At 39.2% G+C, this 15,357-nt stretch overlaps 1 protein-coding gene across 29 annotated transcripts in view; it reads right to left on the bottom strand.

Moving 5' to 3' along the window:
- LOC100977063 (cytochrome c oxidase assembly factor 1 homolog) overlaps positions 1 to 15,357 on the bottom strand; it is a 121,066-nt gene that overhangs the window by 75,755 nt on the left and 29,954 nt on the right. Inside the window, exon 1 of one of the 29 annotated variants that reach the window (XM_063606215.1) lies at positions 9,367 to 9,538. The exons of the other annotated variants lie outside the window; for them this stretch is intronic. The gene's annotated coding sequence lies outside the window, so the exon portion shown is untranslated. Of the gene's footprint in view, positions 1 to 9,366; positions 9,539 to 15,357 lie in introns of those variants that run through there. 29 annotated transcript variants of the gene reach the window in all.

The following is a 15,357-nucleotide window of genomic DNA, read 5'->3' as shown; positions in this document are numbered from 1 at the left end:
TTGGGATAAAACCTTCCACCTCAGATCATCAGGCATTAGATTCTCATAAGGAACACTCAAACTACATCCCTCATATGCACAGCTCACAACAGGGTTCGCACTCCTATAAGAATTCAATATAGCTGCTGATCTAACAGGAGGCAGAGCTCACCTCCTGCTGTGCGGCCGGGAGTGGGGGAATGGGATTGGGGACCCCTGAACTAGGGTCCTACATATAGCCTTTCTCTGTAGCCTGAGCTTTCTTCACAGCATTGCAGCTTCAGAATAGCCGAGCATCGTACATGGCAGCACAGAGATCCAAAAGCAAGTGTCCCAGAAAACAACGTGAAGGCTGCACTGCCTTTTCTGACTTAGCCTCAGTCATCGTGCATTACTTTCACCATATTCTATTGGTCATAATCTAGTTGTGGCTAGTCATGAGCCAGTGCAAATTCAAGAGGAAAGGATAGAGACCCCTCTTCTCAATGAAGGCTATAAAGAGCAAGGGGTTGAAAGTGGAAAATAACATGTCTGGAAAGTACAACACGCCACCATCTTATAGCAAAGATTCACAGTGCATGCTCTTAACTACCATACTTGACTGCTTGCTCAAAAAGTGGCACACTCTACAGTACATAAGAACAACACTCTTGACCAGATCTGACACTTTTGGGGTAGCCTGAAATACCATTCAGAATCTGAAATAGGCAATGGGACCCCAGAGAGACAGACTGAGCTCTGAAGAAACTTCTTTAGACTTTATTATCTTCACATTCATCTCCCTCTGAAGCCATCAGTGAAGAGAGTGAGAGATTCTCTACCAAGAAAAACAAGGCTAGTTTTTCTAGCAGTGAAAACTAGCTCACTAGTTAGTGAGCAGTGGCTCACACCTGTAATGCCAATACTTTGGGAAACCGAGGCAGAAGGATCACTTGAGCCCAGGAGTTTGAGGCTGCAGTGATTCACAATTGCACCATTATAATCCAGCAGCCTGGGCAACAGAACAAGACTCCCATCTCTTAAAAAAAAAAAAAAAAGGAAAAGAATAAATAAAATGTGTGTCTCTTATAACCTCTCCACCATGGTCATTTCCAGTAGTGGCAAATTCCATCACAAAAATCATTGTAAATGCTCTGGAAGAGGCAAAGGGGTGCCCTATAGACATCCTACTCTCAAACTTGACTTCTCACCATCATCTGGTGTCCAATATTACAGATCCAACCCAAATGAGATTTTAATTTCTGACGTGTCATTAAAACAACTACAACACAAGATCTACATGCTTTACATATATATCAACAATTTTCTCATATCAGAAGGAAAGCTGCAATTCTAGGAGCAAGTTTCCAGAATCTTTTGGTTTGCGGTGGGGTGGGTAGGGAAAGTTGGGGAGCTATTCCAAACAAATATTAATTGATTATATCACAAGTACTTAATCAAAACTTACTGCTAATTCTTCTGCTGATTTCAAATGATTTGGAAAGACTAGAGTAGAATTGAGAGAGCTGGAGAATCAGGCTATGAAGACCCTCTCCAGTGTTAAATCTGTCAGAATCAGAGTCCTGGAACAAACCCAGACAAAAGCAAGGTACAAACTGTCTCACCAAATTAACACCACAACCTTCATTAGCAGCCAAGAAGACTGATGTTTTTTAAATGGTAGGGTTATTAATTGGGTTGTGAACAAATACCTCCCCATTAAGACTTCCTCCAAACACTACTGTAAACACCTCAAAGTCACCAAGAAATTTCTATAAAATCTGATTATTTGCTAAAAATAATAAATCACTATCTTTAACAAATGCTGGTTGATACAAAAAAATCAAGAATGCTTTCTATTTTGGTTTATGTACTAAAATGCACAGAAACAGGCTACACCTGTAGTTTATTTACAGAGAAACATTCTGGCAAAATTAACACAACTGGCTAAATATTACTTATTTGGAAATACTGGTTTAGTAATAATTTTAAAAAAACAAAAACTGCTTTACCAGTTTAACTTTATTTGAAGACTTCCAGTCAAATTTTCATTTTGAATAAAATTTCAATTAACATAAACAACCAAACAGTAGATGAGACATTTAATGAATAAACTCTCTTCTATTAAGACTTCCCTTAAGTAAATTTTTCCGGAGGTACTGTGTTCTGGCTATGTGTTCTGGCTTTGTTTCTTTTAATAAATTAGAGAAAGGAAGAAGGTGGGGAGCGGAATGTGACAGTCACACTTAATTCACACCAGGCTGCCATATGTCACTTTTTGTCCTTTACTGGTTCATTGACTATTCATGAATTAATACCTGAAAAGTGTTATATTTATCTGTACAGGCACAAAGCTGTCAATTCAGTTCAAAGCATGCTTGCCTTTGTTGTCAACGAGAAAAAGGCTCTGTATATGGTACTACCCTATAATACAAGTATTTAAAAAATTGATATAGTGAGTTCCCATGTTGATACTAGCTGTGCCTTACTATTGTTTTTTAATGACTATTATATCAAAGGAAAAATGAAGCAGTCCCAGCTTTTAGAGCATCTGGCCTCTAAGGATTTCCACAGAGGCCCCAAATCCTATTCCCTCCTATACTTTATAATCAATAGTCTTACTGTTTTCATTTCTTTTCTTCCTTTATCCATGCTTGTTTCTGGCAGTATCCTGTGCTATTAACTTACCTCATCAAAGCTACCTGAGTACTGACCGATGCTTCCCCAGGATGCATTAAATCAGCTTTAGCTCAGAATCTGCCCTGAAGTTTCCTATTCCCTCCCACAGTAATTGCCATGAACGATTTCATGGTTCATTCATATTCCAACTTGTTTGCCAACATCTAGAGAAGACATTTTTTAAAAGGCATAAAAAGAGACACTCAGCTTTCACTACTATCAGACAAGAAAATAGGAAAAATAAGCTTGCCTAAGACATTTTAAAGTGCTTCCTCGATAGCTTCAAGCTTAAAACTACCACTACAAATCCACCATATTTGTCCTGAGAGAGAAAGATCAGAGGGAGAGAGTAAATATATATAAACATATACCTGCATCCTAAAAATTCTCTGAATAGCTTAAAGAATAAAAAAGGACTGTGAAATCTACACTCCCAAATTACTGGCATTTGAAAGTTTTATGACGATAAATAAAGCAAAAAAAGTAAGTGGAATTAATTTTCCCTACATGTATTTGACAAAAATTGACATTAAAGTTCAAAACACATGATAAAAGTTATTCAATAGTTAGTGATTGAGGCAAAAGACCTAATCCAAAAAGAAAATAGTGTTTTATAAATAGTTCCAACATATCATGCATTCTTCCATGTTTTATTTCAACATATCTTTTGAGCATCCCAAAACCTAAAAAAAAAAAAAAAAATTCTTTGTAATTCAAGAAGGTGGCTGAAACCTGTACTTACATTAACAGGCAGTGATATGGTTTGGCTGTATCCCCACCCAAATCTCATCTTGAATTGTATCTCCCAGAATTGCCATGTGTTGTGGGAGGGACCCAGAGGGAGGTAACTGAATCATGGGGGCCAGTCTTTGCTGTGCTATTCTCTTGATAGTGAATAAGTCTCACGAGCTCTGATGGGTTTATCAGGGGTTTCCGCTTTTGCTTCTTCCTCATTTTTCTCTTGCCATCACCATGTAAGAAGTGCCTTTCACCTCCCACCATGATTCTGAGGTCTCCCCAGCCATGTGGAACTGTAAGTCCAATTAAACCTCTTTTTGTTCCAAGTTTTGGGTATGTCTTTATCAGCAGCATGAAAACAAACTAATACGGACAGGAAGATGAAGCAGAAGGAGCCTTGATATATCAGAGCTCCACTATGACATAAGACTAAGTCATCAAATTCCTTAAGTAATTAATGTATGCAATTAATGCTTATGCCTCAGAAAACAAAAGATTCAAATACAACTTGAATATTTTTATGATAAAAAAACTTTCATTGAAGAGATTTTTTCCATATTATTAATAATATATAGTTGTTTTATAGTAAGTATTATGTACCCTCAGAAGCCCCTAACCTGTTTGTTTCTTCTGTATTCCATAACTTTATCAAATGTATCACTATTTGCTCAGTCTTCCAGGATTAAAAACCTCTTTATCACACTTTCTTCATTAGTCAGGATTAGGTTCAGCTGCATGCAGCCACATACGAACAAAAACAGACAAAAGCAATGGCTTATACAAGATAGAAAGTGAATGTATCCTCATAAAAAAAAAAAATAGTCCAGATGTAGTCAGTCCAGTGTATAGTTTCATAACGTCAGGGGCTCTTTCCATCTTAATGACCTGTCATTCTCAAAATGCACCTTCCACTTCCAGGCCCAAAATGGCTGTTTGAGCTCCTGCCATCAAATGTACATAATAGCCAGTAGGAAAGAGGTAAAGCAGGGCTCAGTCCTTTCAATAATACTTTCTAGAATTTTCACAATGCTTCAACTTTCACTAATCTTAATATAGTGATATGGCTACATCTTGCTACAAAAAGAACTTAAAAATGTAATCTTTTTTTTCACAGAGCAACAATGTGCCCAGCTACAAATTACGATTCTATCACACAAAAAAGAAGAAAAGGGAAGCTGAGATTGGCTCACAGTCTGTGTTATTTCTCTCTAACCCCACGTATTTAAATCTTCTCAGTTCATAATTTAACTAAACCAACCCAATAAGAAGTTATATTCACACAACCATCACCTTTGCCTGGATAATAGCATACTAACTGAGCTCCTTGACCCAGATAGAAATGAGTGATTCCATTTGAGCACAGAAACTCAGGAGCAATACAAACTGGCTTAAGCATGGAAAGAGTCATGTGAGTGGGAGGCACCATGCCTTCTCCTTCAGGCTCATATAGGCTGTATTAGCAAAGGAGGAACTCTCCATTCAACCATGTAAGTGTATTAAGGCAAGGCAGAGACTGACTGTAATCTGGTATGTGTGTGTTTGTGGAGAATCTTGCTGGCATTCGGTGGTCAGAAATGAGGGGTCTCACAGGGCAGGAAATCAGTCCCTGTGTCAAAAAAACACTTCTCAGCAGGCAGAATGTTTGGCTAGAATTTTTTTTTTAACTGTCAACCCAGAGGTCTACGCCCAGCCACAAATACCTTCAAAAAATGAAGGCAAAATAAATACTTTCCAGACAAACAAAAGCTCAGAGAATTCACTGAAAGCAGACTTGTACTATGAGAAATGTGGATAAATGTTAAAAGGCATATTTTCTCATTTTTAAGCTCTTTAAAAGTTAATGACTAAAGCAAACCTGGTAATGTATTATGGGGTTTATAACACATAGAAATAAAATATGTGACAAATAGCACAAGGGACAGGGGGTTAGAATGGAAGTATGTTGTTGTAAGGTTCTTGTATGAAATAGTGTATTACTTAAATGTAATGGCATATTACTTAAATGTAGACTATGATAAGCTTAGAGACATATAACCCTAGAGTAATCACTAAAAATAAAACAAAAGGCACAGCTTATAAACCAATAATGGAGATAAAATGAAATCACTAAAAATACTAATTCGAAAGGTTTTTAAAAACTGAAAAGAGAAACAAAGACAGATGGGACACATAGAAAAGAAAGATGAAGATGGTAGACTTAAACCTGAACATATTGATAATTAAATGTAAATTGTCTGCAAGAATGGCCATAATCAAAAAATAAAATAATAATAATAGATGTTGGTGTGGATGCAGTGAAAAGGGAACACTTTTACACTGTTGGTGGGAATGTAAATTAGTACAACCACTATGAAAAACAGTGTGAAGATTCCTTAAAGAACTAAAAGCAACCTACCATTTGATCCACAACCCCACTACTAGGTATCTACCCAGAGGAAAAGAGGTCCTTATACAAAAAAGATACTTGCACACACATAGTTTATATTATAACAGCACAATTTGCAATTGCAAAACTATGGAACCAGCCCAAACGCCGATCAACGAGTGGATAAAGAAAATGTGGTATATACATATATATGTATGTACAGACACACATATATATACACACACACATATATATACACACACACATATATGTATATACACACATACATATATACACCATAGAATACTACTCAGCCATAAAAATGAATGAAATAATTGCATTCGCAGCAACCTGGATGGAACTGAAGACTATTATTCTAAGTGAAGTAACTCAGGAATGGAAAACCAAACATTGTATGTCCTCACTCATATGTGGGAGCTAAGTTATGAGGATGCAAAGGCACCTGTTCCCAAAAACCTATTGAAATAGAAAAATAAATTTAAAAAAAATAATGTAAATTGTCTAAACACTATGACTAAAAGGCAGAGATTGTCCTAATGAATAAAGGGGGAAAAAAGCAAGACTCAATGATACACTGCCTGTAAGAATTAGCTGGTCTAACACAGACTAATGTCTCTCAGATCTACAAACATATGGAATATCATCTTCCCTATAACTGGAAAATTAATGGACAGTGCAAGAAGGAGGGCCCTACAAGAGAATCAAGAAATTCATCATCAGGCCAGGGATGGTGGCTCACACCTGTAATCTCAGCTCTTTGGGAAGCTAAGGCAGGAGACTCACTTGAGGCCAGGAGTTAAAGACCAGCCTGGGCAATATAGCGAGACCTCATCACTACAAAAAAAACAAAAAACAAAAAAACAAAAAGGAAAGAAAATTGGCCAGGCGCAGTAGTACATGCCTATACATAGTCCAGCTACTCTGGAGGCTGCAGTGGAAGGATTGCTCCCTGAGGCCAGGAGTTTGGGGCTGCAGTGAGCGATAATCATGCCACTGCATTCCAGCCTGGGTGACAAAGCAAGACCTTGACTCAAAAAAAAAAGAAAGAAAGAAAGAAAGAAAGGAAGGGAGGAAGGGAGGAAGGGAGGAAGGGAGGAAGGAAGAAAGGAAGAAAGAAAGAAAGAAATTATCATCAATATAACACTTTCCTGTCCAGAAGTAAACAAATGCAGAAAGTCAGAATCATGAATTCTACCCTTCTAGTAGCTCTAACATATAGTCTGCTGAGGAGACAAACTCTGGGTGAATTTAAGCCTCCCAGTCACATAAAAAATTACACTAGACCTCAGCAAGATGGCAGAATAAGAGGACACCTGCTCTATCCTCTGACAACAAGAATTCTGCATCCATCCACAGAAAAAAGTCTCTCTGTGAGAGCCTCAGGATTCAGGTAGGCAGTTATGAAACCAAGGTAGAGCCCAAGACCTAGGAAGGCTATTCTGAAAGTGTAGGTCAGCACTCAGGTAGCAGACCTGCTGACTGTGCTCCCGGGTTCAAACTCAGAAACAGCCCCATTCCCAAAGGGTTTGGCTACAGCCGTTTGGCCCAGAGCCTGCAACCAAAATCATCTGCCCAGGTGTCCAGGAGGAATCGCACCCACTTGTGCCTCAGCAAAGGCTCATCTGCATACCAACATCAGTCTCAGCAGTGGACCTGGAAGTTACCCTGTAACTTGGTTCAAGCTCCCCTCAGCTGTGGCCCCCAGCTTAGTATGGTTCACACAAAGACCCAGAGAGAGATAACCCCCATATCTCACAGCCTGGGAATTATCCAACCATCTGATCCTCTGTGATGGGCCTGCCAGCCTCTGTCCCGCATTTGATCCTGAGAGAAATTTATAATCACCAAGTTAATAAAAGTTCCTTTTAAAAATCAAACTTTCCTGGGCCAGGTGCAGTGGCTCATGCCTGTAATCCCAACACTCTAAGAGGCCAAGGCAGGCAGATCACTTAAGACCAGGAGTTCAAGACCAGCCTACGCAACATGGTGAAGCCATGTATCTACAAAAAATACAAATCTTAGCCGGGCACGATGGCAGCGCCTGTGGTCTCAGCTACTTGGGAGGCTGAGCTGGGAAGATCGATTGAGCCCAGGAGGTCAAGGCTACAGCAACCCATGATCTCGTCACTGCACTACAGCCTAGGCAACACAGCAAGACCCTGTCTTAAAAAACAAAACAACAACAACAACAACAAAAAAAACCACCTTCCCCAGCAGAAGGGACAGTGGACAGAAAGGGGCACAAGTGCAACTTCTGGCTATTAGAAATGTTCTCATTTCATGATGTACAGATGTGTATTTTTCAGTATTCACGTAATACTTCAATAAAAAGCTCAAACCAAAATAAACAACAAATCAAACATTTACCAACAGAAAAAAGAGTCATGAGTATGACTAGGCAATTCACAAGATAGGAAATCCAAAGGACCAATAAACTTTGTAAAGATGCCCCACCCCTCCCAAACCCCTTTCCCTATATCCTCAGAAATGCATGTCCATCATTCCCAACTACTCAACCTCTTTTCTGAAGGTTCCTGCTTGGGATACAATCCTGACTTAAATGTAATGGCATATTATAATCACCTGGGAGTTTTTAAAAAATAAATTATCTATGTCCAAGCTCCACCTCAGACTGAGTCAGAATGTCCAGGGGCTAGGACTGGGAAATGGTACGTTTACAAGCCCTCCCCTGCCATTTTAATGTACAACCAGGGCTGAGAGCCACTTCCAACTGAAACCTGGCTCTCCACTGCAGCCTTATTCAGCCACAGCTGTCTTCTCTCTTTCATCCCTCTTCCCAGCAGGCCTGGACACAGGGCAGGTGTTCTCGTTTCTCACTGCCATTTCCAAATCACTATCTCATCTACCTCCCTAAGATCCCAGCTTCAAGTCTTACATCATCACTGCACCCATCCCTAATCCACCTTGTGGCAGGATTAGGATACCCCCAACCTTAATCCTTAAAGATTTTAGCTCCTGGCTATGACACTCTCTCCAACATTGTTCTTGTCAAATGCATAATGATTTTAATATCTGTAGAGATCATCCTTGACCTCATCCTCTCCTCCCATAATCCAGTACTCCACTTGACCTCGGCGGTTCATTCCCACAATCATACCCCAGAACTTGTCATTACCAATAGCTGACACCCTCCACAATCTCAATTTCTAGCATCCCACTCTCCTGCCATCCCTTATCTTTTCAATTCCCCTCCTCAAATATCATCACTCCAACATTTTTGAAGTCCATAATTTTTAAAGTTCCATAATCCACTGATCCTACCATCTTTTCACCGTCCTTCACCCAGCTTAGAGTCTAGATCCACTGTTAAGACTCAAAGTTTCCCTCCTTCGAATATACCCTCAACTATCGTACCTCATCTTACTCTATCATTATCACCAGGAACCCCAATCCTGGATAAATCCTACTCTCTACCTAATCCGAACAAGTGAATTTGGCTGGAAGAAAAAAATAAACATAACTCTACTGACTGACCTTGCTATACACTTATGACAGCTGACTCCAAGTGGACCTTGGTACAGCCTTGTAATCACACACCATTTTAGTCTCCTGGTTGACTAGGTCACAACTTTTCCTCTTCTTACCTCTACAGCTCCTCTGCTTTCCTCAGGCTCAGCAGATGATCTTGCTTCCTAATTCACTAAGAAAACCACAGCAACAAGGATCTACCAGTTCACCTGCCAAAGTACTCTTTCCCTTTGCCTCTATGGATGCATGCTCTGTGCTCCTAAGACCAACCCCGCCACTGCACACTAGATCCCAGTTCCTTTCATCTCCTCAGCCACATTCCAGCAATTCTCCCATCTCATGAATCATCAATTTCCCCCCTCTATATTAGTCACATCAGCATCAAAAACACTATAATAGCTCCCATCTTTAAAAAAAAAAAAAAGCACTCTTAACCCCATATCTTCCTTCAGCAATGGTCCCATTTCTCTACTCCTCTTTGGAAAGAAACTCTTCAAAAATAATGTCTATTTTTGCCATCTCCAATTCCCGTTTTCCCATTTTCTCTTGAAAATACACCAACTTAACTTTTAGCTCCTCACCACTCCACCAAAACAACTCCTGTGAAAGTCTTTAATGTCCTCCGTATTGTTAAAACCAAAGGTCAATTCTCAGCGCTCATTTTACTCAATCTATTAGAGCATTCCATACAGCTGAGCAGTCCTTTCTTTGAAACAGCATCTATACTAGGTTTCCAAGACACACCACTCACTCTTGGTTCTCCTCCTTATTGAGCAATTCTTTTCCATCTCTGTTATTGGTAAGCCTTATCCTCCCAACTCTAAACACTGGAATAGCCCAGGGCTCACTCTGGACTTTCTCTTCTCTCTCTACACTCACTCATTCATCCCATCTCATGGCTTTAAGCCGCTCCTCTATACTGACATTTATTCCTCTGAGGCCTCTTTGTATTCCAGGCTCATGTTATCACCTGCGTAGTCCACATCTCAACCTGAATGCTGAGCAGGCACCTGGAACTTGCTTGTTCAAGATTAAACTCCAGGCTTCTCCCTCTTCCTCAAACCTGCTTCTGCCACAGATCCCTTTCAATGAATGGCAACTCCAGCCTTCTATCTGCCAGGCCAAAAACTTTGTACTTTTTCTCTCACACTTCCCAGCTAATACATCAGCTTATTTTGTTGATTCTACTTTCAAAATATATCTAGATCTAGACTGACCACTTTTCGCCACCTTCATTGTCCACACTCTTAGACTAAGTTACCATCATCTCTTCCCTGGATCATAACAGCAGCGTCCTGATAAACTTCCTGCTTCCTCCCTTACAGTCCCCTCTCAACAGAGCAACTAGTGTGATCCTTTTAAAGCCTAAATAAGACTGTTTCCTCTGCTCAAAACCCTCAAATTTCAGATGGAATCACATTCAAGGTAAAAGACGAAGTCTCTACTATGGCCTCTCTATTGTCTCCCCTCATCTCCTTCTTTTTACCTCCTTACTCCCTCTAATCCAGTCACACTGATCTCCTTGCAGTTATATGAGCATGTCAGACATGAGGGTCTTATTTGGTATTCTCTCTGCCAGGAATCTTCTTCCTCCAGTTATCCACATGGCACATGCTCTCTTCTCTCTCTCTCTATCCACAGCATTTATTACCATCTAAGATACTATGCATTTTCACATCTATTCATTTTCCATTTCCCTTCACTAGAATGTATGCAAATGGGACTTGGCCTGTCACTGAGCAGTCCTCAATTCATGTGTTGAATGAATGAATGAATGGTGCTTACACTCATTAATACTACGGCAAATACAAATTAGAGAAATATGAAAAGTCATTACATACCAATCATATGCCAAAAATTTAAGTCTGGTAAAACCAAGAGTGACCAACATCTGGAACACAGTTTTATATACCACTGCTGGGAATGTAAATTAATCCAAATACTTTACAGAACAATTTGGCAATACTAGTAAAACTGAAAATGCATATACCCTTCAGCCTAGCAATTGCAGTTCTGCATATATATCCTAGACCCCAGGGCCTACAGCAACTCCCTTACAAATATGAAAGGAAACTTGTGCAAGAATATTGTATTAGTCCATTTTCACGCTGCTGATAAAGACATACCCGAGGAATGGGCAAATTTACAAAAGAAAGAGGTTTAATCGACATACAGTTCCACAGGACTGGGGAGGCCTCACAATCACGGCGGAAGACAAGGAAGAGCAAGTCACATCTCACATGGAAGCCTGCCTTGGCTTCCCAGAGTGCTGGGATTAAGGTATGAGCCACCGCACCCGGCCAGAGACTTACTTGATTAAAATTTCTTTCCAAACTTCATAAATAACAATCGCCAGTTTCTTCTAATTGAAATGAACGGTAAAGAGGCAAAGAGAAAATGAACCAGCAAGGGAAATGCCAGATGCTTATAAAACCATCAGATCTTGTGAGAATTCACACTATCACGAGAACAGTATGGGGGGAACCGCCCCCAATGATTCAATTATCTCCACCTGGCCCCGCCATTGACATATGGGGAATATTATAATTCAAGGTGAGATTTGGGTAGGGACACAGAACCAAACCATATCAGATATTCACTGCCATTGTCTATAAAAGCAAATTAACCAGAAACTTGACTATCATCAGGAAATGTATAAACTATAATAGAAGCATACAATGGAATACTACACAGCACCTAAAATGAATGACCAAACTACAAATATCAACATGACTGTAGTTCAAAATCACAAGGCTAAACTAATAAAAAGCAAACTGCAGAATGATATGTAAGGTATGATGGTGTGTGTGTAGGCTACATCCATATATAATAAAATAAAAATAAAAATGTTTATATATACATATGTGTGTGTATATATATGTATATATATAGACAGTGGTTATTTCTGAGCAGGAAGGAAGACAGAAAAAGAGAATCAGGGAAGATTACACAGGGTGCTTCAACTGTATCCATTTTGTTTTCTTTCTTTACAAAAAAGAAAAGCCTGGCTGGGCACAGTGGCTCATACCTGTAATCCCAGCACTTTGGGAAGCCGAGGCAGGCGGATCACAAGGTCAAGAGATCAAGACCATCCTGGCCAAAATGGTGAAACCCCGTATCTACTAAAAATACAAAAAATTAACTCGGCATGGTGACGCACGCCTGTAGTCCCAGCTACTCGGGAGGCTGAGGCAGGAGAATCGCTTGAACCCAGGAGACAGGCTGCAGTGAGTCGAGATCATGCCACTGCACTCCAGCCTGGCGACAGAGTGAGACTCCACCTCAAAAAACAAAAAACAAATAAAAAAAAGAAAAGCCTGGCAAATATGTAAAAATATAAGAATCTGATATCAGTAAATGATAGGTACGTGGGTATTTGTTATGTTATTCTCTAAATTCTTCTGTATGCTTAACATATTCATAATTTTAAATAAGCATATTACATCACATGGAAACTTATTTATTTTTGAGACAGAATCTCACTGTGTGGCCCAGGCTGGAGTGCAGTGGCATGATCTCGACTCACTGCAACCTCTGCCTCCCTGGTTCAAGTGATTCTCCTGTCTCAGCCTCCCGAGTAGCTGGGACTACAGGGGCACGTGTCACCACGCCCAGCTAATTTTTGTATTAGACAGGGTTTCATCACGTTGGCCAGGCTGGTCTCAAACTCCTGACCTCAAGTAATCCGCCTGCCTCGGCTTCCCAAAGTGCTGGATTAAGGTATGAGCCACCGCACCCAGCTGGAAACTTATTTGATTAAAATTTCTTTCCAAACTTCATAAATGACAATTGCCAGCTTCTTCTAATTGAAATGAATGGTAAAGCTGTCAGGGCTTTCCTGAAAATTCTGGAATTCCACAAGAAAAGATTTGGCTGCCCTCACACTCAGTATTCCATCTCAGCTTCTTTTCCTTAAAAAGTCCTTCCATGGCACATTTCTATTTAAATATTAATCATCTGTAAACATTCCCACATAAATGCACTGCCCTACGCAAGGGCTGTGAAATGGAAATGCAATCTGAAGCAGACACACCACAGCAAAAGGCACCAAGACTCATGTGAGCATCTAAAATCACCAGTTGCCACGGATGACTAATATAAAGGTAGATAGCAGCTCTTTCATTTAGGGACATGAGTTTCCGAATCACAGCAAGAGAAGGATAATCTCTTCTGCATTCTCAGACATTTTACCAAAACCAGAAAGCGCCTATGTTAGCTCAAATCAGTAGAAAAATTACCAAGATCACTTATTAATTAGATTAATACAGGATGAAAGTCCAGAAACATTAAAGCATAACCTATAGAAAAACTGACTTTGCAAAGTCAAAACACATTTATGGCATCATAGACAATATGAAAAACAAACGTTTAGCCAGTAGGTAAATCGGAAAGGTTAATTTCAGTGATAATTAATTTCAGTGATGTCAATACAACCAACTTAAACACTTTTTTTTCCAGGAACTCACTGCTTGCTAACCAACTTGTTCTTACAGGCAAGTCTACCTTTTTTAAATCTCAAATGTGAAAACTGATACACAATTTACAGATGCAGAGGTATAAGCTCAGCTCATTGGTATAAATGACAAACCTCTCAATGCCATGGTTTCCTTGTTGTAATTCAAGGTTTCCTCGTTATAATTCAACACAGATATTGAAAACTTCTCATCCACTAATATTTATATAATACCTTTGAGACTCATAGGACAAAAGGCAATGCAAAGCCTCCTATACATAACCATAGTAAAGGTTTAGAGTTGATGCAGTAGGCTGCCATGAGCCAACAATGACGCCAGCCAACTAGCTCTGACAACTTTATTATGCTAATCATTTGTATAAATTGTTAGTGGCTGTGAGATGTGAATCATAAATAGCATACCATACTTACACATGATCTTTGGTTCCCAGTTTTAAAGGACACTAAGCTAAGCTAGAATATGTTTTAAAAGTCCATTATCAGTTCTCACTGATTAAATCATTTAACAATTAGATATGGCTTGAAGGTTACACCATCAAGCACACATTTTTCCACCACACAAATTATCCATCTGCATAAAGGCTGATAAATCCATTCTGAAAAGTGAACATTTGAAAATCACAAGCCCTCACTGCCACCATCTTATATTAGCATAAATATTCTTGCAATTGTCAACCAGGAAGTTTTACATTTCTCAGTACTTTATTTTAGCACTGAAGTGACATCTAGGGCTTGGGAAAACTCAGAACAGCGTGGGTTAGGAAAGCTACAATTATATCTTGACTGCCTTCACCAAATTACAGGAGTGGGAGGTAAAGACATTAATTGAGACACTCGTAAAAGAACACACCCTTAAAAATGAACCCTGCACTCCAATACACTTTTTCTGGATTAAATCCAGAAAAAAAACACATATACCCCTCAGTTAGTGAATTTTACAGAGCGCACAGCAACAAGAAGTACCTAGTTCATAACTCTTTGAGAGGAGAAATTCATGCATCTTTCTGGCTGTAACCAAGGTAGTTATTATGATTTAATTAGAAGTTCTTATTCACTTTATTAATTATAGAGTTAATTGTGTCTGTTTAAAGTGAACTGTGGGATTTGCAGAGCCAACCTACTATTTGTTTTTTTTAAAAAGTGAAGATGTTTTAAGTACTAATTAGCAAAGGTATGTTTTATATTTGCTCCTAGTACAGTTTCCAGTCTTGAAAGATTAGATTTCCACTTGACTCTCTAACACAGACAGCAAAACTGTCACGCAGACATGAGAAGCAAATGTAAAACAATTGTGATAGAGAATGTTTTGTTTCAATATGTCCTACACAGAAGCTTATTTGATGGCTTCAAAGTGACACTAAGCATATTTAGAATGCTGTCAACATCCCAATACCTAATTAGCATATCATAAACAGTATCATTTCAGAACTAGAGCTATCTTAGAAGTTATGGCCAAAGGCATTTGAGAAATATGTTGAAAGAGAAATTAAGCAGGAGGTGCGGAATTCTTGAGGCATGATTAGAGTCAGTCTTACAAAAAAAGTCAGATACACAAATGCAAGGGCTTGGGATTATTTTAGGTATGATTTTGGTTTGTCCTTTGACTTTTCATCTAGTAGCTATTAACTATACA

The sequence above is a fragment of the Pan paniscus genome, chromosome 6 (assembly GCF_029289425.2).
Source record: "Pan paniscus chromosome 6, NHGRI_mPanPan1-v2.0_pri, whole genome shotgun sequence".
NCBI lineage: Eukaryota > Metazoa > Chordata > Mammalia > Primates > Hominidae > Pan > Pan paniscus.
The sequence above is the reverse complement of the archived record's forward strand: the minus strand, read 5'-3'. Positions and strand labels throughout refer to the sequence as shown.